Below are 22,005 nucleotides of genomic sequence, written 5' to 3'. Positions count from 1 at the left end.
ATTAGCTAAATTTAGGGACATTAAATTTAGGAATATCAAGCTCAGATGTTACATTTTCATTTGGCAGTTATTCAATATAAAAACAGAGGGAAGCCGGGCGCGGTGGCTCAAGCCTGTAATCCCAGCACTTTGGGAGGCCGAGGCGGGTGGATCACGAGGTCGAGAGATCGAGACCATCCTGGTCAACAAGGTGAAACCCCGTCTCTACTAAAAATACAAAAAGTTAGCTGGGCATGGTGGTGCGTGCCTGTAATCCCAGCTACTTAGGAGGCTGAGGCAGGAGAATTGCCTGAGCCCAGGAGGCAGAGGTTGCGGTGAGCCGAGATCGCGCCATTGCACTCCAGCCTGGGTAACAAGAGCGAAACTCCGTCTCAAAAAAAAAAAAAAAAAAAAAAAAAAAAACAGAGGGAAGATACCTAATTGGTAAGTTTCTTCACTTTTTGGTGCCTTAGTGTCCTTATTCATAAAATGAAATTGTCAGGAGCTTGAAATGAGATAGTATATATAAAATGATTAACTTGAAATGAGATAGTACATATAAAATGATTAGCACGGTTCCCGATACTACACTGGTTGCTACTGCTGTTATATTATTGGGACCATTACACATCCATGGTTACTTGTTGCAATGTATTTATGGTTATGATAATTAGACTCAGAATATTAGAACTGAAAATATTTTGCCTGAAACCACCCCTTTCCAAGTCTTTTATTGTCTACTTATTTTTCTCAAATGCAGCCACTCGTATCTGGAACCTCTTTAACTTTTTTATCTCAACTTGGTGAGAAGGGGATTATGCATTTATGAAAGATACTTGAGCGAGTACCAGTTTTAGAGTCAGGGTTCTGCTGTATCAGGAAGCAGCTTGACTCCAGTAAATCCGTAAGTTCAGGTGTGAGTCTTCCAGAGCATGGAGATTTTAGAGGATACCCTAGATCATCATGTGAATGTGAACATTGATTTTAGTGTTCAATATAGGTACTAATCAGATTTGAAGAATGAGGGTGTTTAAAATGATCTTGAAACTGTTCATCATACTAATACTCATTATGAAAAGACCTTGTGGTAAACACAAAGAAGTTGCATAAATTCTTTAAAGAGAATAGATTTATTATTCCTTAAGGCTTTGGGTTTTACTAATTACGATGTATTCTATAATGCTGCCTTCAAAGATTTCCTTTAATTTATCTTATTTCTGCAGTTATGCTGATCACATAATTGTAATAGTAGTGAATTGGGCAAGACAGTAATTTTTGTCCTTTAGTTTTTACTTTATCATAGAGCATATCTTCCTCTAGGTTCTAGATCAAAGAGAGGGTTTCAGGTTTAGACCTACTTCGGTTAAACTGCATAGGTCAGATTTGAATAAAAGTATTAAATCAGGTTTGAGGTTTTTGCATTAAAAAAAAAAATCACTTAAATTTTGAGCAACACTCTAAAGAAAAAGTTGCCTATTCCCAAAGACTATGGACGCAAAAGCATAGTCATGTTATAGATTGTATTTTAGGGAAGATTATTTCCCATATAACTCTTCTGAAGCATGGAAATAAGACTTGGTTATTTTTATTTCCTCTGTTAGAGGTGTGTAAGAAGTCTAGATTTGGTTCCTAGTCCTGAAAAATATTTTATTCATGTGATAGCTTTTTGGACGATTGTATTCTGCACTGTATTACAATGGCACAATAAATTGCTGAATATACTGTCTGCTGAATATGACTTTACCATGAAAAATTTGATGCATGGAAAAGGAAAGGTTGGAATATATCAACCTTTTCTGACAAGGGACGTTGAATTTTGACCTAATACAGATGACCTTTGTGCGCAATAAAAATGAGCTTAATCTTGAGGTTAAGGTTAAGGTGAATGGCAGGACAGCGTGCTGAAGCTTAAACTGACTGGAGGTATATTGGTGCCTATGTGGGTATTGGCTAAATGGGAATCCAGCACCTTAAAATTTTTTTTGTTTGACTCTTTAATACCACCCCATTTCTTCAAAGCTCAGCTTTCTATTTAGTTGTGGTAAGTTCCTCTGTTTTTATGAAGTTTACTGTTTCTGAGTAAAAGGTATGAGTGTGCTCTTATGTGTTTTTTGTTCCATAGGTAAGCTATAGAAAAAAATGTTCTTATGGTTTATGGAAAAGACAACTGACATATATAACCTTGAAACTCAAAAGAAATGTTCATTTAAGAAGATTTTCTCTTTGACAAGTTGAACTTTTGTCATCTAACTTTGGAACTGTCAGGAGAATTTTTAAGCAGTTTATGCCTTTATCTAGATTATAATTAAGAGAATGTGTGTGAATTATTGTCTTAAAAGGCTTAGATGATTTATAGAATGGCTGTTGCCTTGGAAGTTCCTTTGAAGTGCATTGGCTAATACACTTAACAGTATAATAAATATCACATAATATGATGATATAAAGTATTTTTAAGGTTTTGCCCACAATACCTAGAAGGAAAGTTGTTTTAAAACACAAATTTCACTATCAAATATTTTATTTTCAAATACCTCCACTGATTTGTCATAAAAAAAAATTGCACCTTAGCGAACATCAGGGAAAAAGCCTGGCCATGTTCTAGTACCTGAGCACCTATTGAATATTCTGTCTAAATAATTGGTTGAAACAACAAATAGTTGAAGAAAGTGCCAGAGACTCTCATGGAAAGAACTTCTACTCTTTTAATCGAGCCTGCAAAATATATTCCCTGGGACTGATCAGCTCTGAAGCGCTGAGATTTGATGATTGGAATGGCAGGAAACCATGCTTTCAGGACATAACGAATTGACGAGGCCATCCATCATTTGTTAGCATACACTGAAAACGTGGGCTATGTGTGCAGAGGCCTGTGATTTAGTAAATACTTGGGAGATGAATAGAGCTTACACACAAGGGAAGATATTGCTGTCCTTCAGCAGCCTGAGACCCAGGCGCCTGCTGAGAAGGCCATCTGACGGCACATCATCAGTAACTGGCCTGTCACAGTCAGCGGTGCCCACCGACCATTGCCAGTGTATTAAATGCATTTTTAATAACTGCTTCAGTAGATTTAATGAAGAAAATTTAGTTTCCATACTCCGAGCACTGCTTCCTCAAGTGTTCTAAAGAATGAACTCCTTGCCTACACAAAAAAGAGGGAAGACTATACTGGCAGTTAGGAGAGTTGACTGAAAAGGAGACTTGAACAAAATAATTGCTAACAAAAATATTCAGTAGAGTCAGTGTCTTGTTGATGTGAAAAAGAAAGCTCATGTTTTTTGAAAAGAGGTTTGAATTAATCTTTTAGCCTTGAATTCCCTTTTCTCACAAACCCTCTTCCTAGGAGGATTCGACCTGCTGGCAAAGGGATATAAACCCGCTTTGAAAGGAACTATTAGAGGGGGAATATTAGGGTTCGGTATAATTTGCCAAATTTATGGATAGACTCCATTCTAAATTGCTTTGTGTTCTGCTATACTACTGTTTGATTCTTAGGGTTTTTGCATGAACATACAAAGTGGAGTTTTTCTTAGATCCAAGTTCTCGAATATTGAACTTTACTTGTAAACTTGTTAATCAAAGTAGTAATTTTTGCCTGGTATCATGCAGGACAGTTCAAAGTGAATGTAAAAAAAAGTAGTTGCCAGCTTGATTGAAAAGTGCTCTTATATATTTCTTAGGCTATAATATTTCTTTAAAAATTATAATTCTTAAATGTTCTATTTTCAAATTCAGGCAAAGTATGTAGATTCATTCTTTTTAATGAGTGTCAATGCTGACATTATTTACTACAAAACAGCAAGACAACCAATTAGATGTTGTTGCAAACATGCACTTTAAAGGTTTCCCCTCTTTAAAAAAAAAAAAAACAAAACCCAGAATATGCTCTCATGTTCACAGAAGAAGCAGCTATGGAATGGGACCTATAAATCTGATTCCTGCATGTGTCAAAACAGTAATGTATTAAATGCATATTATTATAAAAATTTAAGACATGTCTTAAACACACTTACATTTTTATAACACATGGCAATATTAAATAATACATTTCCTTGTTAGCATCTGTTTGCCGTCATTGTTGGCAAGACCTATGATTTATTGCTTAAATTAATGACCAAGACCATTTTGGACCTGATATATGCCCGAAAGCTTATTACATCACTAAATAAAATAAAATGTATGCGCCTGTGACAGAGTTATTTTTATAATTGTTTATCCCTTTAAGTGCCCTATTCAGTGATTCACTGAAAGGTTCATAATGGTTGGCTTGTAACCAGAAAATAATCTCAGAAAGGTAAAATATATTTCTTGTTTAGAAATAAAATGCCAGAGTGATGGTGATGATAGGGGTCCCAGCAAGAATTTGCAACACTTAAACTCGTTCTTTTCTTCAGTGCTCTCAATGACCTCTTATTGCATTTTTTGATACATAACCTCCCTACCACCATCCCAACTCTTAAGGTTATCTGTTAATAATGGTGCTCACTTTTATATAAACCCTACATTATGGCTAACATCGTTTTTGCTCAGATATAAAGCTGTAAGGGTTAAATTATGCTGTACTTAGGATTTTTCAGGTACCATTATCACCATGCATTAAACTGAGCAAGATTATTTTCCTATTTTTAGTTCTTTTCTTTTGGGAGATTGGAACTTTACTGTTTTTTATATTGAACTCTGTTTGACTTCATAGTCTTTATCTTTCCTTTCGGAGGGTGCAGTATGATAGAACCTTCAGTATTTTTACAATAACCTGTTATTCATTTAAAGTCACTCTGCTGCCTGACTTGCAATCCAATATTATATGGCTTTGTGGTTTCCTTGCTCCACATGAAGTATCTCATCGACTGTTAGTTCTCCTGTCATGTGACGGTAAGGTCAAGTTTTTGAGAAGCTGACACCTTGCTTCTGGATTGTAGTATTTACACCTTGAAACATATGGCGCTTCTTTGGGTACCTGAGAGTATTTTTTGTGAGAAGAGTATTATTTTTTAGGTACTTGGGAACAATTCTCATTTGTCACTCATAAATGGAGATAGAATTTTTTTTTTTTTTTTTTGAGACCGGGTCTCCATCTCTTGCCCAGGTTAGAGTCCAGTGGTGCAATCTCAGCTCAGCCTCCACCTCCTGGGCTCAGGTGATCCTCCCACCTCAGCCTCCTGAGTAGCTGGGACTACAGGTATGTGCCGCCACACCCAGCTAATTTTTTGTATTTTTAAAGATGGGATTTCGCTATGTTGCCCAGTCTGCTCTTGAACTCCTGGACTCAAGTGATCCACCCACCTCCGCCTCCCAAAGTGCTTGGATTACAGGCGTGAGCCACCACACCTGGCCTAACTTAGTTATTAAAAAAGATAATTTTCTTGTCTTGTCCTCATCTTACTTTTACTACATTTTAAACAAAATAGCCCATTGGAAACAAAAGCCTTTTTGTTTAGTATTCTTTCTCAAGGCGGTTGATTCAGTAAAGTTTTTAATAGTTCTCTCAGACATGATCAGGCCAGCAAGCATTCATGCTTTTTTTCGGAAAGCTCTGTTGACCTTGCCTTTAGAAGCGCTCAGCTCCTCTCCCACTGCTGATCTTTTTACCGTACTTTTCATTTCCTTTTTCTTGTCTTGGAGACCTGCCCCCAGATAAAATATTTTAGGAGAAAAGTGATGGAAAGGCTCTCAAGTGGGAGGAATCTCAGGTGGCACGTCTAATCTATTTCCTTCCCTTTCTCCGTTTCTCTTGTCCTGCCTCCTTCCTTCCGTCCTTCCCTTTCCCACCCCCTCCTTTCCTGCCCTTCTTTTCCCCATCTCTCCCTCCCCAATCCTTTTTTGTTTGTTTGTTTCTTGAATATTAGATTACCTCTAGTGAGAATCTTTGATTGTTTTGACCATTGTAATTACTTTTACCTGTTAATTTGGCATGTGTGCATTTCTCTCTTTTGCTTTCTGTTTGAATTAATTGTGAGAACCTTTGGATTGGAGCTGTGTGCTTTGCTGTGATTTGATCTTCCAGCTCTACCCCGTATTGCCTAACATTGTGTTGTGTTCTTTTATGCGTTCATTGAATTCTTGCTAACTTTCTGATGTGGGCCAGTGCTTATTTTTGTGATCTTCTTTGAGGAGATGACGACCTTGAAGCATGCTTTTTGTTTGTTTGCCATTATTGTTCTAACTAGTACTCTACAAAGGACTTACTATGCTTTCCTGCAATTGTTACTTAAGCTCCCACTCTCTGGGCCAAGATATTTAAGTCCTATTTAAAAACATTAAAATATTCAGTAGGCAGCTAAGTGCTTGGTCTACTGTTCTACTTAACACTAAATGAAAGTAAAATATAACACAGACATGGAGCCATTTGTTATATTTTAGTATATGAAGCAATGGCTGTGTAAACCTTAACCTTGTAATTTTGTGAGTTCCACTTTATCATGGAGCTGTAAGGGTAATCAAAATAAATCACGGGAGGTGAATAAATATTTTCTAGTGCTTTCAGAAGTGATGCTTGATCCATGAAATTTTAGTAAGCATATTAAATAAAACAATATGATGTGCACTGTGTCAGATCTGATAAATTATTCGGTATAGGACATTTATACAACATATGTTGAGCTGCTACGTGAACAGCTTAATGACTATAAATTATGTTAATCTGTCTTGCCATCTTTATATTTTGTTAAAAATTGCACTATTTGTATTATAGTTATTTATATATTTGTGGGTTGGGGCAGGGCTAAGAAGAAGGCTTAAGAAAGGTGCAGGTCAGCTCCACGATGTGCTGACAGTGATCCAGGGCTCCTCAGCTGTGCAGTGTACATAACACAGATGTTGGGGAGTCATCTGTCAGCCATGCCTCTCCTATGGAGTTAAAGTTCTAGAGGGAAAAGAATTTGACACAGTGCTGTCACTGTTACATTTTCACAATAGAAGAGCATGCAAATATTGAACCTCCTGCTTAGCAATAGTGCCCTGTCTAATGTCTGTGCTGGTTAGAATAAAAAATCATGGGTGCATCTTGGGCTCAGAGATCTGACAAAGGTCATGCTATGTTGGGCATTTGAATTGGAAATTGTCTGGACTTAGATTTTATAAAGCTCCCACTGTTGTGTGTGGGGAGAATTTCAGCAGGGTTTTGTCCCTGGAGAGGCCTCTTAGGCCCTTTTCTGTCCTATGAATGAATTTAGATGTGAGGGTTACTCCTGCCTTAAAACTGTTAAGTTCATTTTGCATACATCCCTAGAGAGAAAAACTGGCAGATGCTTTTGTCTTGGAAGTGTTTAAAAGAAAACTGCGGAGCAGGAACAAGAGAGAAAAGGGGCCCTGTGTGGAGTCCCAGAACATTTTGGAAATGGCCAATATGCAGTTTTCATCAGTATGAAGGCGGGGTGCAATATGGTGCCTGTAGCTCACAAGGGAATATGAATGTTGATTAAGCATACTCCCAGGCTTTGAAATTCTGAAAGCAGTGTCAGAATAATGGATGTTGAGCAAATGTCAAGCATTTGTTAATTTCTCTGTTATTTGGAGTTTATCTACCATGATCAATCAAATAAACTAGTGCTTCTCTCTTGTGGCATGTGTCATTGATATGGTGATTAGGTGGCTAGAGAGACCTTCTGCTTTTTTGCCAGGTAACAGATTATCAACGAGTAGACAGACCTTTTCAGTTAAGACAGACCTTTTCAGTTAAAGATTTGTTTATGGCTTGGTTTAGTGAAATTTGTATATTAACTGAGCACTTTGGTGGCAGTGTAAAAATCCACAGCCACATGTCAAAGACATTAATTCTGGTACCATGTACTTCAGGAGAACTAGTAGTAGAGTCATGTTTTCCGTCAAAGTATAGTTTTCAGTAGTTTATAAAACTTTGTTGTGAAACTGGACAAAAGAAATGGGTCCTAGTTGAATTCTTACCTCAACATTTGTAGACAGACTTTTCAATCCATTTTTATATGTCTTTTTCCCTATTTCAATGGTTAATTCTAAGTCAGTCATTGACTTTTATTCTGGAGTGACAGACAGTAAATAGATTTGTTTCATGTGATTCAACATGATTTCTCTTATTTTGGGGAAGTAATGCTACAGTGTTTTGATGTCCCAAATAGAGTTACTAAAAAAAAAAAAAAAAAAGGAGTAAAAGGTTCCTTTCAGCATTTACTTAACTGTGGATTATTGTGCAGTGCTAACATTCTGCAGTGTGAGGAGTTGGTTCCCTTTTAGAATGTGAATGACTTTACCAACTGGAATTTCATTAGGGGTTGAGACTAGATACCATGTGTAAGTGTCCTACCCTTGAGGACAGGTTAACGGGTCTTTGAACTGAAAAGGGGTCTTTATGTGACATTTTAGTGGCTGGAATCAAGGCAGGTTTGTGATTGCAGATTTGGCCTTTTTCTATCCCCCGTTTTCTTTTTGTGATCTTAGGCGTGTAGCTGACATGATTCAGATGGAGACTAGTGTAACACTTACCAACCTCGACCATGTCTAACAGGTGCCTGTTTGGTCTTTGGCATGGATATTTTTGCAAAATTAGACCTACTGAGGTGATCTGTCAGCTATCGTTAAACCTCATGAACTTCTCTTTCTGGGGATTCACAACTTAGCCACCACAGGGCATTGTCAGACACCAGTGAACTAACTACTTGCGTGATCTGTGGGGCTCTTTGGTTTTCTCAGTCTGCCATGAGGTCACAAATATGGCACTCTCCAAAGCAGAACATTTTTAGCTTCCTCTTCAAGCTAAGCTGCTTTATCTTAAGTGTCTACATTAGGCCTTGCTTTTGGCCTTCTCTGGGACTGGAATTCCTAACCCTATGAGTAAAATCCTCGTGTCCTGCCTGGCACACAGCGCCAGTGAGCTCTACCATTGTACTGCCTTCAGCATCATAAAAATAGACAGCAGTGCTGACTGACTTTTCTAGGCAGCCCTCTGAAAATTCATCATGAACATGACCCGATCACAGTGTCACTGAATCATTAACTTGCACCAGACACCAAAACACTCAGGCTTTTATTGATAGGCAGCTTTCAATTTTTGTTTTTGTATTCATAGTGATAAAGCTACTGTTACTCCTAAATGAGATTAGGAATACATGAAAAAATCTTGATAGGGTGCTGAAAAATTATTATGTAACCTTAAGAGGGCAAGAGTTTGAATTTCACTTACTGTGAACTCTTAAGCGTATGTGCTCGGGGTGAATGCTGCCAGCCGCTCCAGTGGGAGGTGCTGATGGTTTTGGTTGGTGGTGTGCCCTGTGTCTGCCAGGCTGTCAGCACCTGCATCTTGTCTTCTATCGAACTCTTCTAATGTCCTCTAATAACTGAACTTTCTTTTTCCCTCGCATGTATTGCAACTATCAATTAGTGACTCGGTGTTTTAAAAAGTGCGATAATGAATACGATTTCTTCCGGGGGACACACTGTAATGATAGCAAAAACACTTCTGGGACTTCTCTTTTGGCAAGTATTTTTAGAGTGTGTGGCACAGTGTCTTTGGTACTTTGATAATGGAGACAAACAGGCATCATTAAGTTTGAAAAACAAGGAGGCTGATGTGAGCAGGTGATCATGAATTCTGGAGACACAATTATTTTGCCATGTGTTATAATTCAGTAGCAATAAATCCCTTATTGTATATTTGTCTGTATTTCTGGACTTGGTGGCCACCCTGTATTTTGGCGAGATGTAAGATGTGACTTTGAAGTTGGTGTTCTTGTGTAACTGTTAAAGTGGTTCTAAAGTGATTCTTAAAGAGAAGCTGTGCTTTTGAGCCATGGCAGCATCATTGGTGCTAAATGTACAAACCCCACAGCTTCACCAGGATCATTACTTTGACCAAAGATAATGTAAATTAGTTCCTTCTTTTAGCTGAAAAAATCCATCTTGTTACTTTCTCCTTATACTTAGTAAGTGCAGACTCTCCTTCCTTAACTATTAGCCCTTATTTTATGCCCACCTTTTCTCTGTGCTCCGCAAATGTAGACTAACTTCTCAGAGGCTAAAGACATACTCCCTCCTAACCCGTTTCAGAAAAGTGAAGGGTTAGGTAATCTAACTAGGCAGTTAATTCTTGAATGCCAGAGAGGGAGCTGAATATAGGATTTTCAGTTAAATTTTAAATAATTTTTTATTTGCTTAAAAAGGAAGACTCTAGTAATTTTGGAATTTTATTCTATCGTTTACAAAGCATTTTCATAAAACTTTCTCCCTTTTCTGATGGTACTGATGGAGGGTGTTGGAAATACTTATTTAGGCCTCTATTTGGGATAGAGTTTGAAATAGGATGAAACTTATTCGCTATTTACATTTATTTTCTTTGTTTCCTTCTGTATCATATGAACTCCTATTCTATTATATCCTTGAAACTCAAGTTTATTTTCTCAGCATAAAGACGTAAAATTCTTCGTTGTCTTTGGAAGGGGCTTATACCTACCGTAGAGTTGGAAGAATCACTACAAAAGTCTAAGTAAAGCAAGAGAGACAGAACCCTGCAAAGAGAGTTATTGTTCATTTATTTAGCACAGTTTCTGTGGTAGGAAAGCAACATTAACATTATTTTCAAAACTGCATTTGTGAGACATTAATAAATGCCTTACCTGGTTTACGGTAAATTGATTAAACATTTCTTTTGGTAATATTTAAATCATACAGATAGGACTTTAAGTAACTAAGTGTAAGCAAACACTATTTGATGATCAGTAATTCTGTATCTGGTTTGAAAGCTGTTTCCCCGAAATGTTACTACAAGACAAATTTTCTGCTACAAATTTGGAAACCTTTGGAATACATCAGGCTGAAAGGACTGGTTCGGGTGTGATCTGAAACTTGGGTATCTTGCCTTCTGCTTCAATGCCTGGTTCCACTCTGAAGAGGGGAGTTTCACACCACTATGTGCACTTGACACATGCAAATGCTAAATACAGTCGCAGCATGAGGTCTCTGTCATTAACAGTAATTTATGTAATGAAAGCCACCTGGCTGTTTTTTCTTATAATTAATTGCTTGTAAATAATAAATTTAAATATAATTTATAGTTTTCTACATTTGATTACCATATAGACACAACAGCTAACCTAAAAAAATTATCAATTCCTAATTCTATGACTTTTTAAAGGTGAGCGCGTGTGCACACACACACACACACACACACACACAAATGCACATTTTAAAGTAAAGATCAGATGAAAATACTTTTGGAGAGCAATAAGAATGTAATCAACTCCTGTTGGTTTTATTCAAGTTAGAATGCTAATTTTGAAGTAGTCTCATCACTTCAAATAATTTTATATTATTATTTCAACTGACCTTTTAAAAGTATTTCTACGTATAATTGAATACACTCAGAAGAAAGTATACCTCTTTAGCAGTAAGGTAGTAAAACGCCTTTAAAAAAAGCTCTTTTCCTGTTTTATAAAATTCCAATGATGTCTTGAAAAGAGTTTCTATATGAAGAAAAAGCACTTAAGCATGTATGATGATATTTCACATACTGTGATGACAATAAGAGACTCTTTGCCTAATAGATGTACCAAGGATATCTTAGCTTAAAACAGCATTATGGTATTTCTCTTTTGTTTATGTGGCCACATGTATCAGCTGCCACAGAATTGTGTTTTCTGGCATAGAAAATGTCTAAGAGTCACATGGTTTAAAGAGAAGGGGGGCTTTAGAAACCTGTCCTCTGTGCTTGTCTTTCATTAGAAAAGGACAGAAGGAAGTAAGGACATAATTTATGGCTTTATGTTTAAGATTTAACTACTGTTTAATGACAATTATATCAGACTTTCTAAAACTTTGAATCTGATTTCTTAAATTCATACCTTTTTCCTAAATGCATTTCTTTTAAATATCATTATTTTACACTATAGCAGTGAAATCACTATCATTGTCAATGTGTATAATACTTTTGTAAAGGATTAACAGATTAAAGTATTTGAGTAGCTTTGAGCTACAAATTTATAAACTGCAAAGTGACCAGAAGCATTTTTACTTCACCACGATTTAGTAAAGTTTAGATAAATAAATAATGCTGTTTTTTTACTTGTATTCTATTTAAATCTGGAATTCTCTTTGTTCTTTGTAGAAACTCAACTAGATTATGAAAAGCTTAGTTCTGTTAAATAGCAAAATTGCATGTTGACTGCTTACAAGATTGAGAGAGTCAAGTGATTGAGGTTTCTGTTAGCTGGAATTGCCTATAAACAACAAAAAATGTGGCTTCTGTGTGTGGTCAGGGTGTGACCACTTTCCGTCACCTTAATAGCAGACATTCAGATTTGTTCATCACTTGGTTTCCAAGATCTAATAATCCCTCAAGAATTTAGAATGTTGTTGACTGTCCCCATTTACATCATTGAAGGCTTTGCAACAGGTGCAGCTGTGTATACTAATTGCAGGGTATGCCTAATCTGACCAGAAGGGAAAGTACCTCCAAATTTGGTATCTTAAAAGAGTGGAGTGACCTTTCAAAGTCCCAGAATGAGAATTGCCAACAATTCCAACAGGCTAATTATACCCACAAGGAGTTGTGAAGTGCTTTTAAGTTTTCCTATATACCTAAAAGTTCAGTGAATGCTTGAAGTCATTAACATATGACAGATACACTCCCTTTTCAAGAGCTCATATGATAAGTTTTGATTGTAGAAGTGGGGATCTGACCTATAGCGTACCACTTGCTTCATTAGCATGCTTGAGGCCGAGTTTTTTTTTGTTATTTGTTTTGACATGAGTGTTATCTTACTCCTGAATTCCATCCGCCTCCTTCTGTCTGCTGATATGAAGTCACAGCAGATAACCTTGATGCTGTTTTTTTTAAAAGCATCATGCATTGTGTAGTGTTACATGTATTTTAGATATAAATACATAGAATATGAATATGTTTCTGAGCATGGGTCTTTCAAATTTTTGATTCATTATTTTAGAAATACTGGCTCCCGTGTGATTTCTGCTCTTTTTAATGGAAAAGGAACAAATACACTTTTTGGCTTATGAAGATGACTGAAAGTCTGACTTCTACATTTCCACAAGGCCGACTACTTTTTGAAGCAAATGGGAATAGGGGGACGATGAAGTTTGGTATTTTTTCCAGGGTACTCTGCACACACATGGAGGAAAGTATGCTTCCCAAAGAATGAACAAATGCTAGAGGTGTACCCATGAAGAGATGTGGAAATGAAGCTTAGAAGGATTTCATGTGGTAAACTCTGTGACTGTAGCACTTAAATGAAATTGTTTTTTATTATCTGGTTGAAAAATCATCCAAAACAAGCTGTACAGGATGAAGCTTAAAAAGCTCCTGGGTAAAAGCAGTCTTGGATAATTTAATTTCCTCCCACAGCAGCTCTGTATTTACCTGCTTATGATGTCTGTTTTAATTCCTTAAAAGACTGTATACCTAAACTTTATTTTAAAATGTTTTCTGTTAAATTAAAATATCTGTTTATAGAAGTCACTATTCCCTTAACCTCTAAGGGGGTTATGTAAATTTTATATTCCCTAAGGGTCACAGTCACATTTAGCTGTGTTCCTGTCAATTACCAGCAAGCTCTTTTTTGTACAGTTAGGGGGTGGTTAATTTACTCTAAGTAAGGTTGCCGCCTGTCTAGGGATTAACCCAAACAGGTTGGAAATTGGGGTTTAAAGCAGTTGGAGTTGATTTATTAACTCTCTACTACCATTTTGGTGGGATTTTCTGGATTGATCAATGGTACTTGTGACAGAGGTGTTTTCTTGGTCCATATGCTTCTGAGGTTGGAAAAGTATGTTCCTAAAATTTTAAGTGTCACTGGAAATCTGTGAACGGTAGGTGTAGTCACGCTTGGTACCCATTAAAAATGAACTGGAAAGATCTTCCACTCATCTTCGTTGTTTCCAGTCTTATAATACCTTATAAAATTGTTGGGTGGGTGAGAAGTGGCATCCATAAATACTGTGGATAGTTTGAAGACCAGGATTGTTTTCAATGGAAATAACATGTTAACTGGTGTGTCAGGAAAATAAAACATGAAGAACATTGATGATGTAGTTCACAGGAGAACATGAGCAGGTAATTTTGCAGTATTTAAAATAAGCTGTGAGAAATATCCACTTTATTAAAGAAAATGCTTTGCTTAAAAGTTTTCCATTACAATATGTAAAATAAAAAGCTTGCTTCATGTGACCTAATGTGCGCGTGACTGCATTCCTTCTGGAGGCTGGTTCCACGACAAGCATGCCCACAACCATGATTGACTTCTTTGAGATCTGTCTGTGTGTGTGTCTCTCCTTCCCTCCCTCCCCCTTAACTTACTTTTTTCTTCTGTTCTTCCTTCCTTCATTCCAATTTTAAATTAGGTGTATTGTATGTTATATAAATATTCTTTTTTCAACTATAATCTGTTACAGATATATAATTCACATACTATAACATTCACCCTTTTTAAGTATGTAATTCAGAGACTTTTAGTATATTCACAAACTTGTGAGTCTGTCACTGTTATCTATTTACAGAATATTTTATGAGCCCAAAAAGAAACCCAGTACCTGTCAGCCATGGCTCCCCATTCTCAAACTGGCTCACCTCAGTTCTAGGTGATCAGTAATCTATCTGTTTCTGTTGATTTGCCTATCTGGACATTTTATATAATTAGTATTATGCAATACGACTAGCTTTAACTTAGCATAATGTTTTTGGGATTCATTCGTATTGTCTCATTCTTTCTTGCTGAAAAATCCAGTGTATGAATATCCTGCCTTTTGTTTATTTTTTCATTGGTTTGTAGACATTTGGTTGTTTCTCGTTTTTGGCTGTTATGATTAATGCTTGTATGAACATGAGTGTATACATTTTTGTGTTGACATATGTTTTTGTTTCTCTTGGAGCAGAATTTCTGGGTCATATGGTTTAATATTTTGAGGAACCGTAAACTAGTTTTCAAAGTAGCTGCATTGTTTTGCATTTCCCCATAGGAATGGATGAGGGTTTCCGTGTCTCAGAATCCTCATCAACACTTGTGTATTGTGTCCTTTTGATGATACCCTTCCTGGTGGGCATGAAGTGGTCTTGCATTGTGGTATTGATTTCTATTTCCTCAGTGATTAATGATGAGAATCTTTTTATGTGTTTATTGGCTATTTGTATATCTTCTTTGAAGAATTGTCTATCCATATTTTTTGTTCATTTTTTAATTGTGTTGTCATTTTTATTGAGTTATAAGAGTTCTTTCCGTATTCTAGATACAAGCCTTATATATGTGGTTTGCAAGTATTTTTTTTCTAGGCTGTTGGTTCTCTTTTTTACTTTATTTATGGTGTCCTTGAGTTATTCTTTTATAAGGGTCTTACTTCCAGAAGGAAGGTACGGAAGATCAATATAGAGATATCTGTAACCTTTCTATAAGGAAAATGTTATCACTCTTTAGTGAAGTTATTATTATTTGATACACTGTTTTGGTAAAAGATGTTTTTCTTTAGACAATGTGTTAAAAAATACTTGGCAAGCAATCTCGTGATTGTAACTTTAAAAGTTAGGCATGTTTTAATGTTTTCCCCTTTTCACTCTGCCTCTTGAAGTTATACACAAATATATATGTGTGACAGGGTCTTGGACTCTGTTGCCTAGGCTGGAGTGCAGTGACATGATAATGGCTTCACTGCAGCCTTAACCTCATAGGTTCAGATGGCTCAGCCCCCTGAGTAGCTTGGGACCACGGGTGTGCAACCACTATGCCTGGCCTGTATTTTAAAATTATTTTTACAGATAGGGTGCCCCTTTTTTATCCAGGCTGGTCATGAACTCCTGTTCTCAAGGGTTACTCCTACCTTGGCCTCCCAAAGTGTGGGGATTATAGGCGTGAGCCAGCACACCTTGCTGGCCTATTATATCTTGATCGCATAATCTAAATTGATAATTTGATAGGAGCGATGTTAGTAAAATGCTAAAAATAAAAACTTACATAAACCAGTAAAAATAATATTTTAAAAAATGACTATAATTATAAAGAATCAGGAGTCTATAAACTTAAAATGAAAAACTTAGTGGACCACGTGTGGTGGCTCACATCTATAATCTTAGCACTTTAAAAAGGAGATTGAAGCAGGAGGATCGCTTGAAGCCAGGAGTTTGAGAAAAAACTTAAACTCAGTTCTATTGCATTTAAAAAGTGATTAACCAGATATGGTTTATGAAATGTATTTCTTTAGCCGAGTGCTGGGAACAGACCATCACCTTTCCTGGGCCAGAAGATCCATGCCTGGGGATCCAGACCAGCTAGGAGGTCTGGCTTCCAAAGCCAGTTTTGCTGTAGTGCTAAGAGCATGGCCCTGGGCAAATCACTTACTGTCTTAGAGCTCCATTTTGTCCATGTGGATAGAAGGAGTTCCTGTTTTTCACACAGGATGTGTTAAGCTTTTTAGAAGGATGTAGTGCCAGGATAATGCCCTGCCAATCTGGAGGCTGGTGTTTTTGTAAAGCTGTGAAAGGAAACCTTCTACAGTCTGAGAGAGAAAAGATGAGAGCTTCTCCCTTATACAGCATTCTATGTGACCACGTGCTTCAGCTCTCTAACATGTCAAAGCAGGGCATGTACCTTAGAGCTCCTCTGGCTGAATATTGCCTAAGAGGTTCTCAGAGATTGGCTATCTTGCTAAAGTAGTTTATCAGCAAAATAGGAGAAATGGTTCACAAACTATAATATGGGAAATATTTAATCAGTAAGTAGGTGTTTGCATTAAAAACAAAACCGATGACAACTGCATCAAAGCACAGGGATAATTGCATGTTGAAATGATAATTCGAGTAAAGCAAGGGGCATGTAGGAAGTCACTTCGAATTGTGGTGTTGTAGAGAAATACCTAATTGCTTGTTCCTCTTGTCATTTTGCTGCTTTTAAGTGACTTAAGCAAGGTAGATTCTTAAATTGTGCCTTTATAAATCTTTTCAGTTGCATAATGTGAAAATTATTAATGTGTGATTATCTAGACGTTGTGTAGTATATCATCTCCCTTGGATAGTTAATGAGATGGCTTTTGTGCCATTTATCTTGGAAAAAAAATAGTTTTCTTTCACATCTACTTCTTTTGCCACACTTTATCTTTGATTTGGATGGGTTTATATATAACTGCGTGTGAGTGTGTATATGGTTGTATATTTATTTTGGCTTTATGTGTAAGGATAATAATATATGAATCTAGTTCTCAGCTAGATTCTGTTGGCATAAACAAAGGTGGATATCTGCTCTCCGCAGTGGCTACTCCCTTAAGAAAATTAAGTGTCCGCAGAACTGGTGACCTGTTTATAAGAGAACTGTAACATCATTCTAAATGAAAAATTATTCCAGCAATATTTAATACTGGCAATTTTCTTCTGTCTGCTTTTAGAACTTACTGACCAACCAGGTCAGACATTATTAAAGTTCAAGGGGTCCAGTGGGAAGAGTAATGGTTTTTGCTACTATGAATTTAAGTGTTGCCATTTTCATGTGTAGCATCTGTTCTCACATGCCACTAAAAATGTATAGAAGTTTCAGACCAAATCCAGGGTCAAGGTTACAAGAGTGATGATGTTTCTGACACATTCTCTTAGCATTACATTACCCAAATTATCTGCATACCATTCTGTAGTAAGATCCTTTCTAACCAGTTATTTGAAAGAACTTATAAAAAGGCTTTTTTGGGGAAGGTCTTAGCACTTCTTGGCAATTTGTTTAGGTACGGTTGGAGTATCTGTTCTGACTGAATAGGATAGCTATTGACTATCCTGTATTGAAATAGCCAGTAAGGAGTGCTTTAGTTCTGAGAATAACTGTGTTTTCTACTTACCAGAAGCAATGCCTTTTGAATATAAAACTCTTGGGAAGGCTGAGTCCTGTGTCACATACTCTTTTGAGAGTCCACTCTCCAGCACATGAAAGTTGTCAACAAACAGGTGTTTGATAAATATTTGTTGAAATACTGAATAAGTGAACTAACCACCTTTTGGGAGAGGCTACTAAATGTGTAGCTACTTAATGTACTTTGGTGGGTTTAATGAGATGGAGAGAGACTGAGAAGGAAACTTACGCAGAATTATCATGGGTTGGTTGAACGAATCTAGGTATATCTACATCTCTTTTGAAATGAAATGAAATGTCCATACTTGGTAAAGTCAACTGTTTTTAAAATTTTCTTAGTATTATCATTATCTTGAAAGAGAATAGGAGAAACAAAGTTTGTGTTTTTGGGAAATCAAATACTTCATTACTAAATTTGGTAAATGTTTTACTAAACGGAATTGAGTGTGTCTTGTTCTAAAAACATCAGCAAGGTGTTTGCGTTTATCAAATGAGTATCAAGTTGTTTTATTGGTTGTATCTCTAGCCCTATATTCTGCTATTCACCAATGGTGGTTGTGAAATGAAGTTCATAATTATTAGAGGCAACTCTTTTTTTTTTTTTTTTTTTGAGACAGAGTTTCACTCTCGTTACTCAGGCTGGAGTGCAATGGCGCGATCTCGGCTCACTGCAACCTCCACCTCCTGGGTTCAGGCAATTCTCCTGCCTCAGCCTCCTGAGCACCTGGGATTACAGGCACACGCCACCACACCCAGCTAATTTTTTTGTATTTTTAGTAGGGACGGGGTTTCACCATGTTGACCAGGATGGTCTTGATCTCTTGACCTCGTGATCCACCCATCTCGGCCTCCCAAAGTGCTGGGATTACAGGCTTGGGCCACCGTGCCCGGCCTAGAGGTAACTCTTAACGGAATAATGTATAGTAGTAGTTTAATATGGCTTGTCTGTTGGATCAATTAAGTGAGTCAGGACAGCTTTGAAGTTGTGAAGAAACTTTTACCCATGGTACATTGTTCAGAATTATAGCAGCTTCATTTATGATTGTTGAATTCACTTGGATAGAGTGCTGTGCCTATGATAAAAACTGTAGTTTTTCCCAGGTGTCTGTTTTCTCATTCTTCTAGTGCGATAGAATCCTCCATTTTTGACCAGGAACATACTTCCAAGAGCAGAGGCATCTTTGTATATTTCATGGCCATGGAACTGAGTTCTGGCTATTGCAGAGTAAGCGTGTTTCATGTGGCAGCTTAGTTTCACGTGGAGGCTTCCTTAAGAGACAGCCCTTGTCTCTCTCCTTCAAGATCCTTTCTCAGTCTTGCTTTCTGGAATGCACATGCCACAGTCTTAATCATGGGCTGATAGAGAAGTGAGCTGAGAGGAGGCTGGGTCCCAAGGACTTCCTGGAGAAAAATTGCTATAGTGGAAGAGGCCGATCTTATGGGGAAAGACAAATATTTCTGACTTGTATAATTCGTAGTTATTTGGGATTGTGTTTTCTATCCTTTGTGGGTGAACCTTACCCCATCTATGTAGAGATAGATGGGCTGGGTTTTATCAGATTGGATTCCTAGGATGTAAGGTCACAATGAGGCTGCATTACACCAAGTTTCTCACCATATTCATAGCTGTTTTAAAGTCTGTGCGTTACGATTGCTGGTGAGTCATGTAGCCTTTCAGTAAGGTTGGCATGTTGATACTTCCCTGCTTCTGGATTTGGTCTGACTATGTCAGGACTCATCTGTGGCTTTCACAGATTTCCTGCAATGACTAGTCTGCATTATCTTGCTGGGTATTGTAAAGGTAGAGAGTTGGGTTAGGGAAAGGTAACTGAATATATAAGCAACAGGTCACAGTGCTCTAGGTCACAGTGCTCTTTTTAGGCATTGTTATTTTTAGTCTGGTCATGAACATCTTTTTCCTGAGAAAATGTTTCCATGAGTCTCACTATTTGTTGATATCTTAAAAGGTAACAGTTGTTTGCTTGAATATTGTTTGTTGTAGCCATTTTATCAAAATTAAAGCAGAGGCCAAAACATACTAGGTTTTTCTTCTGTATTTGATATAGCCAAAATTTCTAAGACTTAAAAATTAATTGGTAGCACACACTCTCTTAATCTTCTTGTGAAGCTTAAAATCACTAACTATTAGCCACAACAGTGTTTGAAAGCAAAACAGCTACTTCAGCAATGGCATCTCTATTATGTGTTCACATGTTGTCTCAATGCACATTCATTCTCTGTGCCTGTGAGTTGCAGTGTTTTTATATTTTCCCTTAAAATGGGTGTATGTGTTTGGTATGTGGGTGTTAGGGAATGAGAAGAGGAGGGTCATTCTTCATGAAGTCACCACTTGGAAGGCCAGTATGTGCAAGTCACCGTGCTAAATATTGATGATGTAAAGTTAAAAAGATAGAAAGATAAAAAAAGGATTCTCTGACTTAAAGAGCTCAGTTTAATGGAAAAGCAAATGAAGAAAAAAAGAATACTTCAAATTAAAATTCATCTGCACAATGAAGTGTGGTCAAAAACATAAAGTTCAACATGGGACTTATTTATATGGGCTTATTAAATCCAGAAGTCTGAATGGTTTCATGAACTCTTAGTCCAAAGCAATTCTATTGAGATCCCCTGAAGCAGCAGTGCGAGTCCTCGCAACAGCCGATGAAAGATTCTTCTACCTACATTTGTGAATGCTTAAAATTTAGCTTTTTAAGGACACAGCCCTTCTCAATTTCTTGCTTTGTTTTTTGATTTGAAGCTACATGTTGTTTTCCTCTGGTTTTCTTCTTGGGGCATTATATAATTGTCAGAATTCTGGTACAGTTCAGGTTTGATAGTCATTTTGGAAATTCCCAGGTATCCTCCTTCAGATTTTTATTCTCAAAGCAATTCTGAAGAACATTTGCCTCATAGTGTTTCAATTCAGTCTAACATTGGACCAATGGGAGAATATAGAGAGAGTATCAATGAGGGAAAATGGATGTGTGTACAGAAGAACATAGTGGCGTGAAGTAGACTCTATCTTCTTCTCGTTTTCTAGAATTCACGTCTAATCTCTTAAACGCCAGGCTGAGAGCACATCATAGACATGGTGGAAAGGTGAACTAGAGCAGTTGAGTCTCGGGGAGTTGAGGGTGCCACATTGAGTTTTTAGCGGCTCTATCCTTTTAGAACTAGATGCTTCTGTGTATGTTTTCGTGATTTTTTTCTAAGCCTACATTATCTAGTCTGCATAGAGTAATAACAGCCTTGAGCAACTTTTATCCAGTATTTCTGCAAGAATATAAGGCAGATGAAATTGTTAAAGTATTGTACCTTTTTATATTTCAGGATGAAAACTATTTTTAAAAATTATTCTATTGGGGCACAGGCATGTGAGCCGGTTGGAGTTGCAGTGATAGGAACAATTGGGTCAAGTAGGGGAAAACATGTTGCTTTTCGAGGAGCAGGTAACATCTAAAGGCACTGGTTTAAATCCTAATGCCAAAGTCTGACAAGAAGTTGCTCCTGGAAATACTGATGCCACCCTAGTAACTCATGGAACTAAAAGCTCTTGGCATAAAAGAGCAGCTGTATCAGGTGCTCGTCCTGAGGGTAATGCGAGCTCTCAGAAGGTATTTGTAAAGACTATGAAGTCATGTATTCTTCATCTTGTGAAACCACGAGAAATACTATAGGCATTGAAGAATCAACTGATGGAATGATTTTAGGACCAGAAGATCTGAGTTACCAAATATGTAATGATTCTGGAGAAAGCAATTCAGTAGTTTCGACAGAAGACCTTAAAGAATGTCTGAAAAAACAATTAGAATTCTGTTTTTCTCGAGAAAATTTGTCAAAGGGTTTTTACTTGATATCTCAAATGGATAGTGATCAGTTCATCCCAGTTTGGACAGTTGCCAACATGGAAGAAATAAAGTTGACTGTAGACCCTGATCTAATTCTTTTTTAAATGTTAAGATTTTCTCCCATGGTACAAGTTGATGAGAAGCATAAGAAAGTGAGACCAAGTCATAAGCATTGTATTGTAATTCTTAAAGAGATTCTGGAAGCAACACCAGTAGAGGAAGTGAAAGCTTCATTCAAAAGAGAAAACTGCCCCAAAGTGATAAACTGTGAGTCTGCACACAGTAGCAACTGGTATATCACTTTCCAGTCAAAGATGTACAACAGGCTTTTAAATACTTAAGAAGTTAAAACATTTCAGGGCAAGCCAGTCGTGCAAGGATAA

General features: G+C 37.1%; 1 protein-coding gene and 1 pseudogene across 11 annotated transcripts in view; both read left to right on the top strand.

Annotated features, from left to right (window-relative positions):
• Window positions 1–22,005, top strand: part of CDIN1 (CDAN1 interacting nuclease 1) — a 1,267,257-nt gene that overhangs the window by 1,052,872 nt on the left and 192,380 nt on the right. The window lies entirely within an intron of this gene.
• LOC101035501 (la-related protein 4-like) overlaps window positions 890–22,005 on the top strand; it is a 44,915-nt pseudogene continuing 23,799 nt past the window's right edge.

This window comes from Saimiri boliviensis, chromosome 2 (genome assembly GCF_048565385.1).
Source record: "Saimiri boliviensis isolate mSaiBol1 chromosome 2, mSaiBol1.pri, whole genome shotgun sequence".
NCBI classification, from domain to species: domain Eukaryota; kingdom Metazoa; phylum Chordata; class Mammalia; order Primates; family Cebidae; genus Saimiri; species Saimiri boliviensis.
This window is presented reverse-complemented; position numbering and strand designations above follow the sequence as displayed.